Here is a 23713-nt window from a genome sequence, read left to right on the forward strand (position 1 = left end):
TGTGTGAAGCTCAGAGTAAATGTTCGTACATTAGGGATTAAAGTATATGGAACGTGGTCAGGCACTGGTGGCTCATGCCTGTAATTCCAGCACTTTGGGAGGCTGAGGCAGGCAGATCGCTTGAGGCCAGGAGTATGAGACCAGCCCAGCCTACATGTGGAAACCCTGTCTCTACTAAAAAAAAAAAAAAATACAAAAATTAGTCAGGCGTGGTGGCAGGCGCCTGTAATCCCGGCTACTCTGGAGACTGAGGCACGAGAATCACTTGAACCCAGGAGGTGGAGGCTGCAGTGAGCCGAGATTGCTCCACTACACTTCAGCATGGTCGACAGAGCGAGACTCTGTCTCAAATAAAATGTTAAATAATAATAACATATAAGGTGTATGGAATGGTTGACAATCTGATATCTTTGAAAATGTGCCAGATTTGAATTGATTTTAGATGTGATTCAGTAAGCAGTGAAAATATGAGTGTTTTCAAACAATATTAGAATATCCAGAAGAATGAGGAATCTACCATATTTATACATTTAATTTTTAATTTGCAAGAATTATTCAAATACTTAGGAAAGTGTTTGCTAAGGTCTTCAGGTTTGCTTTATCAGGCATTTAAAGTGATTAAAAATAAGATTAGACATATTTATTTATACAATTTTAAATGTTTAAGAAGATGTAATTAAGTTACAAACTGAATGGATTAATGGGAATTTAGTCTGTCCAGCCTGAGTTTATCAAGCATCATTTAAAGCAAACACCCATAAATGATTTGTTCGTATTTCATACTCTACTTTCTAGATTTATATATAGAATAACAAGACATTTACGGTAAAATAAAATCATACAATGAAAAAATACAGTTTTCAACTTGAATAAATCAATACAAATTAAGAACTAATATCCATTTAAAACTAATATGAATTACAATGAGAACACATGGACACAGAGAGGGGAACATCACACATGGGGGCCTGTCGGGGAGTGGGGAGCAAGGGGAGGGAGAGCATTAGGACAAATACCTAATGCATGTGGGGCTTAAAACCTAGATGGCGGGTTGATAGGTGCAGCAAACCACCATGGCACATGTATACCTATGTAACAAACCTGCACGTTCTGCACATGTATCCCAGAACTTAGAGTAAAATTTAAAAAAAAAAAAACTAATATCAATTTTTGTCCCATCAATAATGCAAACTCTGAATCTAATCATGAGGAGACATCAAATAAATGTAAAACAAGAGGCATTCGACAAAAAAAAACACCTGGTCTATGTTCTTCAACAATCTCACTATATGAAAGAAAAAAAGAAATGTCCCAGATTAAAGACACCAAAAGGACATGACAACACAATAAACTGCATGATCTTGGATTTTCTTTTGCTAAAAATAGCATTATTGTTTCATTTAGTGAAATCTGAACGAGGTCTGTAGATTAGATAATACAACAGTATCAATGTTAATTTCCCAGTTTTGAAAGTTATATGGTATTTATGTAAGGGAATGCCTTCGTTTTTAGGAAATACACAGTGCATTATTTAGGGGCAACGAGACATCTTACTGCACTTACCTCAATGGTTTCAGGAGAAAAAAATAGCATATAGAGAAAAAGGATAAAACAAATGTATCAAAGTGTGACCATTTGGAGAATCTGGAAAAAAGTATACAAGAATTTTTCATGATATTCTTGCAACTTTTCTGTTTGTCTAGTATCACATCAAAATAAAAGTTGAAAGAATGAAAAACTAATATTTAAAGTGTTGTTGTTTTTTTAATGACACCCTTGAACATCAAAAATCAGCCATTGACAGAGAAACACAAAAAAGATGGTTAAAAGCTGAAAAAGTAAATCTAAGAGACTAGAACAAGATTGAATAAAATGAACAAAAGAGAAAATTCCCATTCTTAATAAAAGTCAGAAAATCTGAGTGTGTTATCTGAAGTATGTTAATCTTTCCTCTACCTTGAACCCAAAATTGATAACATCCCTTTGGATGAAGCACTGATGCAAAAGCATGTGAGATGTTCACAGCAAATACCTGTCCCAAGGTTCTACCCACAGGGTGCCTGAGGTCCAGGATTATTCTCCCACTCCACCTCCCACACCTTCAGCAGAACTCCTGTTATAGAAAATCTTCCTCTTGACATAATACTATATCCTTCTAGGTAGAAGACAGGCCCTGCCCCCGGTATCCAAACATCAACTCCAGCCTGGCCAGGATTAAAGGGTTTTGAATCACTCCCTGTAATCGGACAAAGGACCTTACTCAGTGGCGAAACTTGTAAGAACAATTCTCTTGGCCCTCTCCTTGGTAATATAACCCACCATTCCTAAGCATTCACTCTTGGTGGTGTTCCTAATACACAGACATCTGACTTAAAATATGCCAGCCTTTCTCAGAGACCATGACCAGACAGACCAACCAAATAGCCTAGAAATATTTATGACTTCACCCTGGGTTGCACCAGCCCTGTCTACGAGCACGGCCCGAGCCACCTATGTACTGCAGCCACGCAGACTCCAGCTTGGCTTACTCTGACAGCACCACGGGACACCAGCCCGGAAGTTCCAGATCACCTTACCACTCAGTCCGTGGCAAAACTACCCATTCAGGGTGTATAAGAGAATAGGCGGGCAAACAAGCGAGCACAGGAGTCAACAGCCACCTGTGAAACAGACTAAACCAGACAAAGAAGTTTTCCAACAGCATCAGTTATGAAAAATCAAAATGAGCATCTAAGGGAAATTGTGGGATCCTTTTCTCTATTTAAAGTCATGGGAAAATGATTTACTTTTAATATTTCAAATACTCCATGCCTGAAAACAGGAGATAGACTATATCAGGGGCCCCCAACCCCCAGCGTGGCAGACGGTATGGCGAGCATTACTGCTACTGCCTTCTGTCAGATCAGCGGTGGTATTAGAGTCTCACAGGAGCATGGCCCCTACTATGAACTGCGCATGCGAGGGATCCCGGTTGTGCTCCTTATGAAAATCTAACTAATGCCTGATGATGTGAGGTGGGACAGTTTCATCCTGAAACCATCCTCCTGCCCCCCACCCCCGACATCTGTGGAAACCACAAAACCTGTCCCTGGTGCCAAAGAGGTTGGGGATGGCTGGACTATATAATCTTCAGGTGGTTATACAGTGGTGAATTTGAGACTTAAGTGTGTGTGTGGGGTGTGTGTGTGTGTGTCTGTGTGTGTGATTAAAGTATAGAAAAACATAACAATTATCCTTTTATTAATTCAACAAGGGTCAACTAAGCACATGTTATATGCATAATGTGAATGTAGAAAAAGAGGGGTTTTCATAAACATGTTCAAAGGGAGGTTAAAATTCAAATGTAAGGCCAGGCACAGTGGCTCATACCTGTAATCTCAGCACTTTAAGAGGCTGAGGATGGTGGATCACTTGAAGTCAGGGGTTTGAGATCAGCCTGGCCAACATAGCAAAACCCTGTCTCTCCTAAAAATACAAAAATTAGCTGGGTGTGCTGGTAGGTGCCTGTAATCCCAGCTACTGGGGAGGCTGAAACAGGAGAATCACTTGAACCCAGGAGGTGGAGGTTGCAGTGAGCAGAGATAGTGCCATTGCACTCTAGCTGGGTGAGAAGAGCAAAAATCCATCTCAAAAAAAAAAATGTGAAAAGTGCTTTATCAACTACTTAGCACAACAATTCAATGCAATAAGTACAACCAGACTTATTTTCAAGGTAAGAAATCCTAAGGTAAAAGGAAAGAGAACATAGACAAATGTCAGAAAGATATAAAATGGTCCAATCAGAAGTCCCAGAACAGTTGAAGAGGACCCCAAATTCTAGTCTTCGATCTGGAATAATGGAGTGCCTTGGCAAACCACCCCACTTCCCCAGATCTTAGATTCCCTATGTGTTCAATAAGTGACTTGAACCAGAGATCTCTGAAGGTTGCTTCCAGACTTTACAAACAAATAAATACATCTAGATTTTCTATTATAGGACTTAGCCCCATCAAAAATCATCACAAGCCAGATCAGGATAAGAAAAGAAAAAAAAAAAAAAAAAGCTTAAAATAAGACCATTCCAGAAAAACTTTATATCAAGTTCACTCTTTCACACAGAAAAGGAGAATGGTAATTATTCAATCAGAAAAAAAGAAATGATTATTCAAATAAGATACCACTGAAAACTCCAACAAGGAGAGAAGGATTTTTGCTTCAAGCCTTTTGTGATTATTGAGAATAGTCATGTTCTCTGGTCTCTGTAATGCGAGGCAACTGCAGCACTGTTTGTGCCCTAGGAGGGCAGAAAGGTGGCACTGCCAAGGGGCTGTCACTCTACTCCTCCTTTGTCTTTGTATCCACCTCCTAAGGAACAAAGGCACAGTCATGGCCCTCTGGCCCTCAGTTATCTTCACTTTTTCCCGGGATTAGGTAACATCTGCAGATGGAGCTGGATGGCTGCTGGTACTAGAAGAAACCTGTGCTGGGTACCGATCCCCTTCCTTAACCCAGTGGCTTCCCTGGTACTGCATTCAACCATCCAAATTGCCCTACAAGGGAACCCACCCTCCCTGGCCAGTTGAGCCTCCCAAATAATCCCCTCTTGCTCAAATAAAATCAGACTGGGGCCGGGTACTGTGGCTCACGCCTGTAATCCCAGCACTTTGGGAGGCCGAGGTGGGCGGATCACCGGAAGTCAGGAGTTCAAGACCATCCTGGCCAACCTGGCAAAACCTTGTCTGGACTAAAAATACAAAAATAAGCCAGGTGTGGTGGCATGTGCCTGTAATCCCAGCTATTTCAGAGGCTGAGACACAAGAATCCCTTGAACCCGGAGAGTTAGAGGTTGCAGTGAGCCGAGATCATGTCACTGCACTCCAGCCTGGGAGACAGAGTGAGACCCTGTCTCAAAAAAAGAAAAAAGAAAAAAATGCAGATTGGAATAGGAAGAGCCAGGTTCCAACCCAAGCCCCATCATATAAGGCCAAGTGACTGTAACTAGCTATTCACTTCATATGTCTCTCATCTCCTCTGTAAAATAGTGGGTAACATGGGCTCTCTCCTCTCAATGAAAAAGCATATAAAATGAAATGAAAAGTATTAAACATGTTCAAGTAGATAAAAAGCCCCTTCAAATTAAAAAAAAAAAAAGACGTCTCTCCAAGCACACAAAAGGGGTAGATAAAAAGGCTAACCACAGAAGTAAAAATGGCAAAATAAATAAATAAATAAATAAAAGATGCTCGTGGATAGAACAAGAAACCAAAAATAACACAACCATTTGATGTTACTTTTCATCCAGCAAACTGGTAAAATTGGAAAGATTAGATTCGCAAGATAGGGAAAAATGGGTATTCTCTTACATGCTGTCTGAGACAGTAGGTTGCTATTGCCCTTTGGTGTGTTTGATAGTGGCCAACAAGATATGAAGTATATAAGCCTTTTGGCTTGGCAAAATCTCTTTCAGTACTCCCCTAGAGAAATATTCTCACATATGCCAAAGTTATATGTATAAAGATGTTCAATGCAGCACTATTTATTTAAATGTCCATTAACTGGGGAAAGGTTAAATAAATGATGGAACACCTATTTTATAGGATATTAAAATGCTATTAAAAAGGATTAAATAGATCCATTGATTTGTTCTGACATGAATTATATTATGAAACTAGAATAGTGCCTGACACTTAAGAACCACTAGGTAAATATCTGTTGAATAAATGAATGTGTACACACCTTTTCATAACACTTTACATAATCTATCTCCTCTCATTCTTATGCCAGCCCTACAATATGAGCCAAGTGGCTGTTATTGTGCACTCTGTAAGGATGAGGAAATTAAAGTCCAAGGAGGTTATGACCTGCCGAACATCCCAAACGTAAAGTATGGAACCAAAACAGAACCAGATCTACCGGTCAGTACTCCTTGGTGGCTGACATCTATTCTGCCTGCAACAAGGCTAACCTGCAGGCAAACCCTGTAGGGGAATGCCAAGGGTTCCGGCAGCTGGAGAGTGACTCAGTAATTGCTTGCTGATTTGGACTGACTGAATCTTCTTTTACCAGCAAAGCGCTCCATTAGGTGAGGCTCGGCTCTCTGGACCGCAGCTCCGGCCCATTGGGCATCCAACAACAGGTCTGAAAGGAGGTCATTCAACAACAGGTCGCCATGGAAACCCTAACCCCCTCCTCGCCCCTGGAACAAAATGGAGTGGGAAGGCAAAGAGGAGCATTTGTTAAGCGCCCGCTATGAGCCAGGCACCATGAATAGGGAAAAATTCATCTGAGTCTTCCTTTACAAATCTCCAAAAGAAAAAGAAACTGTGCATTGTTAAACAAAGTACAGAACAGGCCTGCGTCGCTGCTTAATCTAGGTCAGTGATAACTGCAAAGGAAGTTTATTTCATGCAGAGGGTACTCCGTTCACCCCTCTTATAGCTGCACGTGTCAGGCAGCATCATTTACATCATCACGTGGCCCTGTCTTAGCACAGCCATGCAGTATAAACCTGCCCCCAACACATACTCTACCTGTTCATGTCTGGAATGTACATTTCAGCCGCACAAGAAAAAAACGACTGGTTGATTAGTAAAACACAAACACTCTCTCTCATATAAGCTAGAGGACAGCCAATATCTTCCGAAATTTCAGGTGCCATGCTTTCCATAGAGTAGATTCTTCTTTCACTTTAGCCATCCTACTCCCGCATTATCAGAAAATGGTGAAAATGGTGCTGTGTTTGGGCATTGTTACCTTGGAACTTTCATCTTAATTACAGAAGCTCTTAGCAACCGTTGCTTAGTAACAAACACATTTGAAATAGATTTGTTGACTGATTATGAGATGCTCTGAAAAGTCTGTAGAGTGAAATTCACTGATGGAAAAGAATTGCAGTGGGCTGATAAAGTAAAAATATTTTTTTAACTACAAAAGTATTCACAAACTTGGGCTATGAGCAGGTCCCAAAGATATTACTGAACTTCTGGAATAGCTTCATAATATTTTATGCTGCTTTATGGCTGGTATATTATTTTCAGAATCAATTCAGACACAATTATCTGACTGAACAGCTGTCGAAGCTCTGGGAGATAGGCCTTAGGGTTTTAGTCAATGCAGGATTCTGCACAGAAAATCAATGGCTTCTTGATTTCCATGGGTCCGCAAGGTCCTCCCTGCCATAACACCTCTTCCCACTCAAGATTTCTGAAGTGCCTGAGGCTTCCAGTGACTCTTCAAGTCAGAAGCAAAAAGCAAGGAAAGCTTTGCCTCCATCTTTCCAATAATATTTCTTCAGCACCTGTTAATAAAATCTGTGATAAAAAGTGGAAATGGTGATGCGTTTAGGACTACATCCACGCGCATTTTCCCGAAAGCAAAACCCCAGCCCCACACACACTCCCCTCCCTGAGCCTGGGACCTCCTCCTGCCTCTCGACAAGCTCTCATTGTCCGTTAGCCATTTTCACCTCAGAAACCAGGGACCTTTGCCCAGTTTCTCAGAAGAAGGGGTCCTCATCAGCAGAGAAAGTCCCTCCCCTCCCTTGTATCTTTCTGGAACTCTTCTCTGACCCTGTTTCTCCTCTGGTCTCTTTTCTCGTCTTTTTTTTTTTTTTTTTTTTTTTTTGGACAAACTTCTCAAAGGAGGAGCTTCACTTCACTAGCTTTCCCTTCTCACTTCCCACTCAGTCCTCAACCCACTGCAGACTAACTTTACCTCATGATTTCCTCTTTCAGTCACCATTGCTGTGGATTCCAGAAAGACTTCAATGAAGAGTAGTGTAATTTTCTTCAGTCTTCTCTACTCCATAAGTCCTGTCTTCCCAGGGAGTCCTTGATATTTACCACAGCTCAAGCCTACATCCCTGAGTAAGAAGAATCCGCCTCCACGGAAGGAACAAGAGAACATCCACCAAGCGAGCACCTGTCCAGAACATTCTATCTGGTTGCCCAGAGCAACTCATGTTCCTCACAGTCTGCTTCACCCATTTACCTTAGCTACCCGGCCCCTTTAGCATTTGGACTTGAGGCTGTGGGCAGGAATCTTTGTACTGGCCTTCCTGTCGCCACCCAAATTCAATTCACTCACAGGTTCCTACATGAAACAAATATTTATTAATCACAGATATTTATCACCATGTCAAGCATAGTTTTTAGGCAGTGATGATACAATAATGTCCAGAAAAAATAACGGAACTCTTCTTTATCTTATGGAGTTCACAGGATAAAGAATTACTCAAATAAATATAAAATGAGTGCTAAAAAGAACTACACAAGGCTAGAAGAGTTTACAGTAGAGAGTACTAGCCAGACCAGAAAAGGCATCCCTGTTGACAGTTGAGGCCTAAAGGACAAAAAGGCATCAACAAGACAAAGGTGTGTAGTGGGAGAAAGTTCCAGAAAAGGAATAACACATGCAAATGTCCCAGCTTCTTCTCAAATGATTTACCCAGTATACTCCTGTGATATTATGAAGCATGTACATTGGTTTCCATCCACGGTTCATGGCTCATCACTCTCAGGACGCTTGTTATTTCCTAAGTGACTGAAACAATAAGTATCTCTTCTGTTAAGGTATGTGGACTTCGGTCTGTGGTTCCCAAAGCAGCTTTGGAACAGCATCAGAGTGATGAAGGTGAAAGACAGTCCTGTGTTAGAACGTTGGGATTCTTTAGGCCTCAGAAAACAGAACCTCTCAGGCAGAGTTTTATCCTGCCCTCCTTTTTTGTTGTTGTTGTTGTTTCGTTTTCGTTTTTGTTTTTTAGACAGAGTCTCACTCTGTTGCCGGGCTGGAGTGCAGTGGCGTGATCTTGGCTCACTGCAACTTCCACCTCCCGGGTTGAAGCGATTGGCCTGCCTCAGCCTCCTGAGTAGCTGAGACTACAGGCATCTGCCACCATGCCCAGCTAATTTTTGTATTTGTAGTAGAGATGGGGTTTCACCATGTTGGCCAGGATGGTCTCGATCTCTGACCTCAAGTGATGCACCCACCTCGGCCTCCCAAAATGCTGAGATTACAGGTGTGAGCCACCATGTCCAGCCCCTGCCCTCCTTTTATCTGCTCCTTTTTCTCCCCAAGACAGGCCATAGAAACTAAAAATATGCTCTCACCTTCCCCTACCTTTCCATAAAGAAATTCTCTGATGTCCATTGTCTGATTGTGGGTCACAAGACCCCCATTTCAGAAGGGGTCCTGCCCCATACCCAGGAGGAAGGAATCCTGCACAGAGAGGCCAAGAAGAACCTGAAAGGATGGGACTGGCTGGGTTTCCCCACTCATCTGTTAGGATTAGATCATTCCCTGTGTGTCTAATCACATTTCTCCACAGGTGTCCACGCTTCAATCACACCTATCCAGTGAAGTGTCCCAAAAAGGCCCAAGAGAATACGGTAGTGAGAACTTCCGGACAGCTGTTCCTGGAGGGGATGCAGCAGGGGAGGGCATGGAAGCTCTGTACCCCTTCCTCACCTTATGCACCTCCTCATCGGTATCCTTTGTAATAGTCTTTCTTTCTTTTTTTTTTTTTCTTTTTGAGACAGAGTCTCTCTCTGTCACCCAGGCTGGAGTACAGTGGTGCGATCTCAGCTCACTGCAACCTCCGCCTCCTGGGTTCAAGCAATTCTCTCACCTCAGCCTCCTGAGTAGCTGGGACTACAGGCGCCTGCCACCACACCCAGATAATTTTTATATTTTTAGTAGATACAGGGTTTCACCATGTTGGCCAGGCTTGTCTCAAACTCCTGACCTCAAGTGATCCGCCTGTCTTGGCTTCCCAAAGTGCTGGGATTATAGGCATGAGCCATCACACCCGACCTGTAAGTCTTTCTAATAAACCAGTACACATAAGTAAGGGTCTCCTGAGTTCTGTGAGCCACTCTAGCAAATTAACAGAACCCAAGGAGAGAGTCGCGGGAACCCTGACAAGCACAAATAAAGCCAACTGGAGCTTGCGATTGGCATTGGAAGTGGGTGATGGGGGTGGTTTTGTGGGACTGAGCCCCCAACCTGTTGGATCTGGTGCTATCTCCAGGTAGATAGGGTTGGAATTGAATTAGAGGACACCCAGGTGATGTCCACTGCAGAACTGATCACTTGCTTGGTATGTGTGGGAAAATCCCTCACACATCTGGTCACAGAATTCTTCTGTGTTGATTGCTGTGGGGTAAAAGCAGAGGAAAAACAGTTTGTGTTTTTTCCACTCAGAACTCTCCCCTTAGGGAGGTTCTTTACTTATGTTCCTTTTTTAGCATATTATTATTGACTTCTAAACTAAATAAAGGTTCCCATTGCAAAATCAGAGCAACGATTATTTTTGAAAGACTAAGACTGGAGTATGAAATAACGAAGGCCTCACTTTTAAATTATTTACAAAATAAATAAATAAAATATGGACCAAAAATATTTTTCTCTACTTCCATAGCCTCATTTATGTGCGGCTTGCATCTTTTTTAAACTAAGGATTTATATCGAACTGTTGGAAGCTTTCGCTTCTCATCAACTTTCCGACAAATTCTGCTCAGAACAGCTGCTACCATAAAATTTAATTTGCTACTTCCCAAAAAAGTCACTTCGGTGTAAAATAACTTTGCCTTCCTGCTAATATTTTACAACCAATTAAAGCTGAAATGGTGGCTGGGAGTCTACCCAGTGAGGCTCCAACCACGGACTTGCACAACTACAATATGTGAAGAAAAACATGAAGTCACATGTGCTGAAGAACATACAATATATCTCCAAACATTTGCACTGCCAAGAAAAGAAACTGGTGGGGTTGTTTGGCAAACATAAAAATGAGATGTGAAAACTTCAGAATTATTATCTGTGTAAATCCATTTCCATGTTTCAAAAGTTTAAAAGACAGAATCATCACATGCTCCTAATTAATCTTTATAGTAATCATTCTTTGCACACCTTCTGTACAAAAGTCACACCCAAAGCCAACAGCCTGGCATACCATATTATGGCATTTATTATGAGCTCACAAAATGAAAACTTTCTTCAGATGTTTTCCTAGGTGTCCAAATTGTACAAGAAAATTAATAGGAAGTGGAATTTCTCCAACTTCTTCAACCCTGGCTGCAGAACAAGGTTCTGTTGTCAAAACTCATTCACACCAAGGTGGTGCTCGATGCTCAAAAGAGGTGACAGGAATGTTTCCTCAGCCAAGCCAAGGAAAATTAATGACCATCACTCAGAAATATACAGACTGTTAGGGCAATTCCCTGACCTCTGATCATCACTGAAGGGCAGAGATGGGAAGGATGAAATGAGGGAGAGCAAAGAAAGGAACTGAAGTCATTTTTGGAGAAATAAGACTCAACTCTTCTGCAGGATTTTTCCAAGTTCCATCTAAAGCAATCTAGGCCAAAATTATATTCAGGAAACAAAAGATATGTTTTTGCACATATAGCACTGCACACCATGTAATTTACCCTGCTTCAGTCAGCAGTCATGACTTTGTCACCGATAATGACAGAATCCTCCTGCGTCACCACTTTCTTCTAACACTCATGTGTAGAAACTTCCAGGGGGTCCAACTCCCTCAAGGACCATGGCCTCATGATAACTCTTGGTTCATTTTAATGACAAAATGCACTCTTGTTTACACCCAATGGGATATCATTACAGTAAATATGTGACTGTCCCTTTAGCGTGAGCACACACACACAAAAGTCCTTTTTCAGCCCATTAGTGCTTTATTTTTACAGCCAGCCAAACTGAAAAATAACTAAAAACCTAAATCACACATCACGTCACTCCTCTGCTCAACACCCCAGCAACTACCCCCTTAGTCAGAGCTGCCCAGATTCTGCAGTCCCTGTGATGGTTTACAGGCCTTGTAGGGTCCCCACCGTCCCCAGGCCCCTTCCTCCCTTCCACACAGGCTTCCTGCTTGGATTGCTTTTCCCACACGCCCCAGGTTCACTCCGTGCCCTTGCTATTCCCTTGCCTATACCGGGTTTTGCTTCAATGTGAAAACTAGACTTCCCTGACCAACTTATGCAAAATTGCAAACTCTCCTCCAACCCCCTGCCCAAACTAGTGAAACTTATCTCTTCCCCTGCTCGATTTTTTTCTATAGCACGTATCCGTTTCCAGTATTTTACCAATTGTTTGATTTTGTGTTTTGTCTGCTTCTTTCCACTAAGAAGCTCCATGAGGGCAGGAATTTTCCTCTACTTTGTTCACTGCCACATTCCAAGTACTTAAAGGAGCGCCTGGTTCATAGGAGAGTCTCTTTCAATATTTAGTAAATGAACAAATGAATTCCATCATTACTGAATAATAAATGAAGGAGTGAGTGCATTTCCACTATCCAGAAATGGGACAGAGAAGGCAAGCCTTCCAGGGCCTGCGAGGAATGCAGGCGGAGTCAAGTCTGATCTTACTTCCACCCAACACAGCTCAATCCATGATGGATTCTCTTTCGGGCTCATCTGTCTGGCCACCCCTTGACTTCCAATGATCTCATAGATTGGACCCCAAGGACAGTGACACCAATGTAATATTTTAAATCCGTTAGTCCCAAGAATTCCAAAGGCATCCAATGAGCATCTCCCCACCTCTATTTCCCAATGTTACACAATGCCCCTGGGCTATTCTTCAAATCACAGGCTACATGGACAATAGTATCCAACACTGACAAACCTTAACATAAATCCATGGGACACTGAGATGGGAGGATCACCTGAGCCCAGGAGTTCAAGGTTAAAGTGAGCTATGATTATGCCACTGCACTCCAGCCTAGGAAACAGAGCAAGACCCTGTCCAAGAAAAAAGAAAAAAAAAAAATCCAGAGCAACAAAAGACAAAAACAAACAGGAAGAGGATACAATTTCATCCACACTTCTAACTATTCTGCCCAACTGCACATCAAGTAATATTATACTTGGTTCAAGCACAAACTCCACTCTGAATTTAAGAACCTCAGAACAGTAATTTAACTTTCTGTTTAGAGAGAAAAGAAAGACTAATGAGTCAAGCTGTAGTCCAGAAATCCAATGACTGCACTATTTTCCTTCTTTATTCTTCTAAAGTGAAGAGTGACCTTGAAAAAAACAACTGTACATCAATTTCCTTGTCTGTAGCAACATGAATAATAGAATAACCCCACAGAAAACCAGCACCACCTTATGTACTTAGAACCAAAGTCTTGGTCTCCTTGGTCTCAACCTCCCTTTTCAGACTTGGTGGATTTTATCTGGCTGAGAAACTCCAGCCTCCTAGGCCAAAATTGTCCACACCACATCATGAGCCTTCCAGCTCACAACTGTGCAATGACCATGAAAATAGGTAATATTTATGGGTCAGGCACTTTATATGCATTATCTCATGTAAACCTCTCAACAACTCTTGGCAGTAAATGCTATTATTCAATATCATCTCCCATTTCACAGACAATGAAATTGAGGTTGGAGAGATGAAGTGATTCGCCATGTGGGTCTAGAGCTCAAAAAGAAATAAGTCTGGCTCTTAATGCCCACGCTATACAGCAAGGCTGCAAAGGCCCTTGTATTATAAATTAAATTTTTTTTTAAGATGGAGTTTTGCTCTGTCGTCCAGGCTGGAGTGCAATGGTGAGATCTCAGCTCACTGCAACCTCCGCCTCCCAGGTTCAAGTGACTCTCCTGCCTCAGCCTCCTCAGCCTCCTGAATAGCTGGGATTACAGGTGCCCGACACTACATCTGGCTAATTTTCATATTCTTTTTTTTTTTTTTTGAGATGGAGTCTCACTGTATCTCCCAGGCTGAAGTGCAATGACGCGATCTCAGCTCACTGCAACCTCCACCCCAGGGTTCAAGTGATTCTCCTGCCTTAGCCTCCTGAGTAGCTGGAATTACAGATTCACACCACCACAACCAGCTAATTTTTGTATTTTTAGTACAGACGGGGTTTCACCATGTTGGTCAGGCTGGTCTCAAACTCCTGACATCCTGATCCTCCCTCCTCAGCCTCCCAAAGTGCTAGGGTTACAGGCGTGAGCCACCACGCCCGGCCATAGATTAAGTTCTAAAAATAAAAGTATATACAGAAATAAATGTACGTCTTTACATCTTAAAAGTAAGATGTAGGATCTCGTTATACTTGTTAAATGATGCAAAATGAAATAAGACCACATGAACAAAATAGAATGGGCAAAATAGAAAAGTTCATAATGAACACAGACATGATATATATATTTTTCAGAAATCTATTCCACCTGATTCAGTGTTTTTGGGAAACTGTTTCCTAAAAATTGGCTTAATCATAAAGAGAATGATTCTCCAGTTCAGAGAGGAAGTTCTCATATTATTAATACCATACAGAGAATAAATTTTCTTTAAAGCAAACACTAAAGTCATATTTAAAAGTGAGCCACAGGCTGGGCACAGTGGCTCACATCTGTAATCCCAGCACTTTGGAAGGCCGAAGCAGGCAGATCACCTGAGGTCAGGAGTTCGAGACCAGCCTGATCAACATGGTGAAACCCCATCTCTACCAAAAATACAAAAATTAGCCAAGCATGGTGGCATGTGCCTGTAGTCCCAGCTACTCGGGAGACTGAGGCAGGAGAATTGCTTGAACCTGGGAGGTGGAGGTTGCAATGAGCTGAGATCGTGCCACTGCACTCCAGCCTGAGTGACAGAGTGAGACTCTGCCTCAAAAAAAAAAAAAGTGAGCCACAATGTAAACAAGCTATAACATTAAATTTTCATGACTTCGTGCTCGTGGGTTTCAATAGCACCTGTGTTTAGAAATTCACAGCATGAAACAGAATATGGGAAAGGTAGCACAGCACTCAAAACCAGCAGCACAAACTCTCCACATTATCCAAAATGCTAAAGAGATGCTGGATGTGCACTTTCCTCAATTATCAACATTGTAAAATACATCTTCACAGCCTGGAGTCTCTTTATTGCCTTTATTAACTCTTATTCCAAATCCAAATCTTACACAAAATCTAAAATAATTTGAAAATGCATTCCAATTTGAAATATATACAGGAGTTTTTTTTGAATTTTTTTATTTTAACCTTTGTGGGTGTATAGTAGGTGTATATACTTGTGGGGCACATGAGATGTTTTGATACGGGCATACAATGCATAATAATCACATCATGGGCCGGGCGTGGTGACTCACGCCTGTAATCCCAGCACTTTGGGAGGCCGAGGCGGGTGGATCACAAGGTCAGGAGTTCAAGACCAGCCTGGCCAACATGGTGAAACCCCATATCTACTACAAATACAAAAATTAGCTAGGAGTGATGGTGCACACCTGTAATCCCAGCTACTCCAGAGGCTGAGGCAGAAGAATTGCTTGAACCCAGGAGGCAGAGGTTGCAGTGAGCTGAGATCTTGCCACTGCACTCCAGCCTGGGCGACAGAGCAAGACTCCCTCTCAAAAAAAAAAAAAATTTTTTTTTTAGTAATCACATCATGGAAAATGGGGTTTCCACCCCCTCAAGCATCTATCCTTTGAGTTACAAACAATCCAATTATATTCTATTATTTTAAAATGTACAATCAAATTATTATTGACTATAATCACCTTGTTGTGCTATCAAATACCAGGTTTTATTCATTCTATTTTTTTGGTACCCATTAACACCCCCACCTCATCGCCACCCTCTCACTAACCTTCCCAGCCTCTGGTAACCATCCTTCTACTCTCTAGCCACATGAGTCCAACTGTTTGGATTTTTAGATCCCACAGATAAGTGATAACATACAATGTTTCTCTTTCTGTGTCTGATTCATTCACTTTATACACAAGTACTTTGGAAATCTTGAGTACTGTGCCTATAATAAGGTAACACTTCAACTTTCAAACTCACATTCAAAACCCAAGTAATCATTGGTAATCACTGCATTGCTACAGCTCAAACAATTGACACACTTGAAAAGACCAGAAGAGTGAAATAGGGAAAACTTTGCCTGGTTCCAGAAAGAAAACTGACTGGGCAAGGGAGGTGCGTTGGAAAAGCACTATCACATGGTCATTCGTGTTTCCATTTATTGAGTTGTGCCCAGTTCTTTATAATTATCCATTTTCTCTTTTCCTCCTCACAATCAATTCCTCTGCAGAGATTAATCCCCACTGCATGACAAGAACAGAGGCCCCAAGAAGTGGAGTTGGCCCCCACCTACTGATTATTGCCACCCCTCAAAAGCAATGTGGGGAACAGCCCTACAGTCTCCTCCAGAGCCCAGACCCCATATTTCAAAACAACGGTTCATAGAAAAGCTGAAAACATCCATCACACCACAAGTGCTGAATTTCTGGCCACTCAAGTCGTAAAATAGAAAGAATCAGTAGAAACTCCAAGGAAAGAAAAACTGCTGGCATTCATTTATTGGGGGACAGGAGGAATTCTATTCATGTAATTTGCGAGAAGTAGCTTTGCCCTTTCTTTAAAGACCAGGAGAGTTTTCCATTTGGCATCTTTTTGGTGTGGTTGTAAGCACGGGGCAAAAAAGTACAAATGTGCTTTTGTACAAATGGACAAAGAGTTATCAAAAAATTAACTCAACAGTATTTAGGAGGCATTGAAAGCTAAGATCTGATTATGAGGAGGAAAAGAGAGCAGCGTGTTTGGGATTTGTTTTCAAAGTCAGGAGCAAACATGGAAGAAGAATGGTGTTTTCAAAACACACATTAATTCAATTGATGGATAAGATTTCTATCAGGTAATAAAGTTCACCTGGGAGAATAGCCTAACCAGGGAGCATGTCTACTGGAAACAAAGCAAGACCAACCCAATTCTTTTCAGAGGACATAACTATGCTGCCTTCGTGCTTTTTTTTTTAGGAGCCCATTACTTATATATAAAAAATGGCAATTACAAAAGTCTATTTCACTCACTCTTGAAATACAGATACAATCCTTCATTACTTAATAAAATAATAAAAGAAGTTTTAAGAAAGTGAAGCTATCTGAGAAAGTTTTGTGAGAAAATTAATAATTAAATTTTGAAATTGAAATATAAATCCGAAATTGTAGGAATATTAAGATTACAAATCTCCACACTAGAATCTCTACATTGAACTACAGCCAAGGTCACAATCATGAGTTTTTCCCCCTTCTTTTTAAAATAAAACAAGAACTATGTCATTTTCTATAAAATTTTAAGCCATATTTCTTCTTGCCATTTGAAAATGAAATTCATTTCCTTATGAATATTTCAATACCATTCTCCTATAAGCAAGAACAATCTATCAGAGAACAATTTTCTAATTGTTTTACAAGCTTACAAAGCACATAATGTCACAAAGTAAAGGTCCTGGGTGAAAGAAGAGAAGGTTATTACTCCTTGAAAATATTAGTGAAATCAAGAAGATGTGCATGTCAAAAGAAGAAACAGACACTGTGGTCAACTCGTAATTCAGAAAAAGTCTCTATTATTCCTTCACTTTTTTTTTAACACTGATCTTTTATAAGCTTTATTGAGGTGTCATTGATATACAAAAAATTAACAGCATTGAAGCCAGGTGCAGCAGCTCATGTCTGTAATCCCAACACTTTGGGAGGCCAAGGTGGGTGGATCACTTGAGATCAGGAGTTCAAGACCAGCCTGGGCAACATGGTGAAACCCGTCTCTACCAAAAACACAAAAAATTAGCTGGGTATGGCGGCACGTGCCTGAAAGTGCCAGCTACTCAGGAGGCTGAGGTGGGAGGATCACTTGAGCCTGGGAGGCGGAGGCTGCAGTGAGCCGAGATGGTGCTACTGCACTCTAGCCTAGGTGACAGAGCAAGATTCCATCTCAAAAAATAAAAAACAATTAACAGCATTGAATTTGTTTTATAAAATTCTTCAGTTCACTGTGTATATATTTCCTTTCTTCTGTAACATCAAAAATACAGTTAATTTTGCTCTGCTTGACTTTCTTAGTGAACCTGTTGGAGTTGAATTGTGTATGTATTGGAGTCCAAAAAGTGTGTTAGAGTCCTAACCCCACAGACCTCAGAATGTGACCTTATTTGGAGAGAGGGTCTTTGCTGAGGTAATCAAGTTAGAATGAGGTCATAGGTGTCGGCCCTAATACAAGATGGCTGGTGTCCTTAGAAAACGAGATTAGGACACAGACACACATGAAGGGAAGTTGATGTGAAGACACAGGGAGAAGATGGCTGGCCATCTATTCAACATAAGCCAAGGACAGGGGCCTGAAACAGATTCTTCCCTCACAGCCCCCAGAAGAAACCAATCCTACAGACACCTTGATTTCAGACTTTTAGTCTCTAGAACTGTAAGACAACAAACTTCTGTTATTTAAGACACCCCACTTATGGTACTTTGTCACAGCAAGCCTAGCAAACTATGACAGAACCTATGAGGACTTTTTATTTTGAAGTCTTTACAAACCATCCTGCACTCATCCATGAGAAGATTTTGCCAGAAATTAATGTCACATTAATTAGGCTGTAATTTCTGCAATCTGTCTCTTCCCCTTTCTAAAACTTGGGATGTTTTCCCATCCCCAAAGCTTTCTTTTGCTGACAATTTCTCGAAGAGAATAGGCAATAGTAACAACAGCCAACATTTATACAGTGTCTACTCTATGTCAACTATTTACATATATTATCTTATTTATCCTGGCAGTAACCAGAAGAGGTAGCAAATACTATTATTATCAGCAACTGAGACACAGAATGCCCATTTTGCAGATGAGATAACTGAGACAACATCACCATTTTGTAGGTGAGGAAACCGAGGGACGGTGAGGCAAAGTAACTCAACGTCAGCCCCAGAAGGGAATGGTCCCTTCACTCCCCCACCACATCTGCTCTCACTGCTAAGGGACATGATTCCAGTGTTTCAGTTCCAGGACCACATCTACAGGGTTTTCTCAGGTCCCTAAGATGCCACCCTCTGGATGGACAGATTCCAATTTCTTTAACCCAACGCAAAACGACTTGATGTCCGACTACTGGCTCTCCTAACTTTTACTTTAATTTCTTAATGATGTTTTGGATCTTTTCTAGTTGTAAATCTGTTCTTCTCCGTGGAAAGGATAAAAGCTAAATAGGATTTTTTCCTGTCATCGTTTATTATCACAATTATCCTCCCCAAGCCAGGGTTCCACTTTTTTCTTAGAATATAAGTGCTTTTGAAACCCACTTTGTCTTTAGGATTGTCACAAGCCATGGTTTTGGCTTTTCTGATCCCATTCTTACTGTGTCTGCCATCTTTCAACACTAAGTCATCCATCTTTTAAACTGTGTGTTAGGCTAATCTGAGCTTAGAAACCTCCCAAGTTATGTCCTATGATGCTTTTCCTCCACCCTTTTTTTAAAGATGTATTCCCCCTTTCGCTCTCTGAAATAATTAACACTTTTTCAATCAGGATTTTATTTTTCAAAGTCTTCTATCTCACTTGAGCCACCTTTTTTTCTTATTCCTTCTTTTGTTTATTCAGTAAATCTTTATTAAAAGCTAACTGTGAGCTAATGACTGGACCAGTCACAGGGATATGGCACACATCGTTTATCTTAGAGTTTCTGAGAACCTAAGATTTCTTGAACAAGCAGAGCCTTTCCTTCTTCCCCTACACTGTTTGAAGGCTTTCTTAAAAGGCTAGGTGTGGTATGACTCCTTCTTTTGCTCTTGTGAACTTCAACATAACAGAGACTACTTGTTCTAAAGTCCTCACAACTGCTACCCCATCGACCAATTATTTTCCAAATTAAGCGCAAAGCAGCTTGAAAGCGGTGACATTGTCCACAAAAGCAAAGCAAGAAGCCAACCGGTATTCTCTCTTAAACCTTCAGCAGATAGTTCATTGAAAAAGCCTCCGTGACATTTCCAATCTGGACAAGAGGCACATGGTCTGCCCTGTAGCGGGGCCACCTGTTTCCCTTCTTTTCCCTCTCACTCAAATGTTCTCCATCATCTTTTCACCTTCAAGATTCTTTCTATTCACGGATTCACCTCCTAGACATGTTTCTCTTTTAGCTTACCAAGCCTCTCCACTGTCACACTTTAATCATCAGCCTGTCCCCATCCCACGTTGGCAAAACTCCTGGATCTTACGTATCTCCTAACGTGTCTATGCATTGGTACAGACAGGTGAGGTCGTAAACATTCCCCTGCTGGTCTCTTCTGAGAATTACTTGATCCTTCCTCCATTCAGCGACTTCTTTTATGTTACCACCTGTTTTCTCCTGCTAGGGAATTAATTTTTAAATCCTCGGTAACAATTGTTCCTGACCCACCAGTATAGACCCAGAGAAGGAAGCCAGACTTGGGAAGCTGGCTATCAGATCAGTGACTGCTGTCTCCCACTCAGAGTGAAGGTTCTTTTACAGTCAATCAACACATGTTTATTCAGTCCCTGTTATATACTCATCACTGTATAAAGAAAAAAAAACTAATATGCTTTTCTTTCAACGTCTGCCAAACTGCCATTCTGCAGGACACTTCCTGGGCAGCAGCCCGCGTGTGCAAATCTTAAGTGCTTTTTATGGGCCACTCAGCCCTGCAGGTATATATGACACAAGAGGCACACAAATAAACCGGCTTCCTGACTCCCAGCCAATTAAACCTGACATTACATAACTACCGTTTTAAAAAAAGACCACAGAGGCAAACCCTCTAAACGGAATTTTCTTTCTTTAGTAGCCTCTGAGGAAGAACTGTTCTAATATGGTGTTTCTATTCCTGATAGGAATAACCCTTAATTATTACGTGCCTTAAGCATCTAGAAATTTTTAAATAGAATTCCCCTTAATGTTAAGAGAATCAGAGAACTACGTCACTGGCAACAGAAAAGACTTCAAACAGAGAGAAAGAGAAACGGAGAGATAGTGGGGTGGGGGAGGGTGGGTTGGGGGAGAAGCACTGATCCTACAGAGTTATTTTTAAAGTTCTAGAAATGTGGGAGAAAAGGCAGAACATTGAAGAAAAATCACTTGAGAAAAGAAGATTCTTCCACAAGAGCCTGTTAAGACCTTTTATTCATCAGGAATTGACCATTAATCCCTGATTAAATTTAGTTTCAGGAAATGAAGCCATCAAACTTATTTCCGGGGGAAAAAAAAACATGATATGCAAGTAAATGTGTATATGGTCTGATGTCTCAAACACATGGTTCACTCCTAAGGCTTTGAAAAACAGAGTCATAACAAAGTGATTTTTATAAACTACCTTTGTAGATGACATTATTCTTGTCATCATTTGTTCCATTGCATGTCAGGGACCAGTAATCCAGCTATAAATTTCAATATTTCACCTAAACAGAGGAAGTGTTCGCTACTGTTCATGTGCATTATCAGTCCAAGCATGGCCAGCAACAGCTAGGATCGCCACACAGATCCTTATAGAAAGATATGTCTATTGCTTCTTTTTTATTTTTATTTTTATTTTTTGTTAGAGACAGGGTCTTGCCATGTTGCCCAGGCTGGTCTTGAACTCCTGACCTCAAGCGATTCTCCTGCTTCAGCCTCCCACAGTGCTGGGATTACAGCCGTGAGCCACCACACTCGTCCTCTATTCCTTCTCATTGAGTCAGCTTTCTTGGCTGGGGATGCCTAGAATAAGGCTAAGCTGTATCATTCAGACAGCCAAAAGAACTCACCATGCCCCCAACAAAGCTAGATGGGCAATCTGTTCCAACAGAGGGACAATTTCTGAGCACACAGCACGTGTGCTGTGTAGACAAAGGCAATTAGACCATTCCTGACTTCGAGAATGTAATTTGCCAATAGGACAGACTCGTGTATCAATAAAAACAAAATCTAGAGAGTTATATCAAGAGTCCACCCATGATTAGTGCCCCCCCACCCCCCGCTCCTGTTCACAGGCAGCAAACTATTTCTAATCTTCCCCAACTTCTATTGACTGACTGGGGATGGTGGATTTTAGGCCCTCATTCATGTCCTGATGGAATAGGAAGGCTCAGGATGTAAAGAGGCAACCCATCAAAGGTAGCTTTGATGACGACAGTGTGAAGTATGCCTGTTGTATAATAAAGAATTTGAATGGCCTTTCTCCCTGGTTCCTGGGAGGCATACTCTAAATACTTGAAATTTCCCAAGTAATTGGAATGTCTTTGTTATTCATGAGCTCCTTGGACCATATCTAAGGGGTTGTGATCAAGGTGGCTCAGTGCACTAGAAAAACCAACTCTGTGATTAGAGGTTTGGGGCTTTGAGCCAGATGAGATCAGCTGACCTTTTCCAGGGAAGAGAAGGGGCTGGAGATTGAACAATCACATCACCAATGAGTCAATCAATCATGCCTACATAACGAAACCCCAATAAAAACTCTGGACACCAGAGATTGGTGGAGATCCCTGGTTGATGATTGCATCAATGTGCCAGGAAGATAACACATATTGATCCCACAGAGCAAGGACAGGGAAGCCCCATGTCCAGGATCCTCTCAAACTTTGCCCTAAGTGTCTCCTCATCTGGCTGGTCTTGATTTGTATCTGTTATGCTAAAACAATCATCTTAAGTAGAGCCCTGTCCCGATCCCTGTGAATTGTTCCAGCTAATTATCAAATCTGAGGGGGTTGTGGGAACTCTCAAATTTGCAGCCAGTTGGTCCAAAGTGTAGGTGACCTAGGGACTCCTGGGCTTGAAGTGAGAGCAATTTTGTTGAGGTCTGTGCCCTTCACTTGCAGAGTTGATGCTAACTCCACGTGGTTGGCATCAGAATTGCATTGTGGTATTGTAACACCCATTCTCAATTCCTTACACACTTGCTCTTTAAAAAGCAAAGTAGTCCCTTCAAGGAGCAAAGCTCTTGCAGGCTGACTTGACCTCGCCTACCCCAACCCACCTCCCACTCCAGGCTGAGAACATCTAAGGTCCAATTTCAGCAGGAAACCAACTCAGATGGGAAGACAAACACGACCATAGTACAAAGCAGGCTCTTTGATAGGTGATATAATTGAGGCATAAAAAGTACAATGGATGCACAAAGAAAGAGTTCAGTAATTGAGAGATTCAGAATATCTTCGCAAAGGTAGGCATAGCCTTACAGATGTGCCTTAAGGATCAAAGTCACTCCAATGCCAGAGGGCATAAGAATGGCATGAGTAAAGGGTCAAATCACTGTGTCTAGTTAATAATGAGGAAAATTACAAATATATCTAAATTTTATTAATTCCTTACCATGTGCCTGAAACTCTGCTAAGCTCATTATTAGATTGGATATTCCAATGAATCCTTAATCCTAAGAGGTAGAGTCTATTACACCCATTTTACAGATGAGGATACTGAGGCTTAGGTTAAGAAATTTGGTGAAGGTTTCAAAGCTAGCAGCCCAGTGTGGCTGGAGAGAAGGAGGTTGAATGGAAGTGGATAGAGGAAGGTAGATTGTGAAAGGCTCTGAATGTCTGCTAGAAACCCAATTTTTTCCTATAAGCAATAGGGAGCCATCAAAGGTGTTTGAGCAAGAGAGTAGTATAATCAGAACCATGTTTTCAGAAAATAACTGTGGTGGCAGGAAATGCATGAAGCTCAGGAGACTGGGCAGATAGTGGGGAGAGTAGGCAGAAGACAGTGCAGATTATGCAAACAGGCCATCAAAAATACATCTACTTACAGGGCACGTCTTTCTGCACTGATGTATGCGTTTGCTGCAGTGTTCTTGCCACTCCCATGCATTGCCTGAATTTGCTGGAATTCACACTCTGGATCAATTAATGGATACAGGAGTCATATTTAAAAACCAAGTACAATATTGGCAGGCAACCGTCTAACTCCCGCTCCACATCCCAGATCTATAGACCCTTGGCTGAGCTCAGTC

General features: G+C 41.5%; 1 protein-coding gene and 1 long non-coding RNA gene across 6 annotated transcripts in view; both read right to left on the bottom strand.

The window, feature by feature from the left end:
* Nucleotides 1–23713, bottom strand: part of NEBL (nebulette) — a 391737-nt gene that overhangs the window by 357306 nt on the left and 10718 nt on the right. The gene's annotated exons all lie outside the window — the stretch shown is intronic.
* LOC134731507 (uncharacterized) lies at nt 6882–7849 on the bottom strand. The gene is made up of 2 exons (XR_010113817.1): nt 7693–7849; nt 6882–7289 (listed from the first exon to the last, which is right to left on the bottom strand). It is a non-coding gene; the product is annotated as an uncharacterized lncRNA (long non-coding RNA).

This window comes from Symphalangus syndactylus, chromosome 10 (genome assembly GCF_028878055.3).
Source record: "Symphalangus syndactylus isolate Jambi chromosome 10, NHGRI_mSymSyn1-v2.1_pri, whole genome shotgun sequence".
In the NCBI taxonomy this organism is placed as follows: domain Eukaryota; kingdom Metazoa; phylum Chordata; class Mammalia; order Primates; family Hylobatidae; genus Symphalangus; species Symphalangus syndactylus.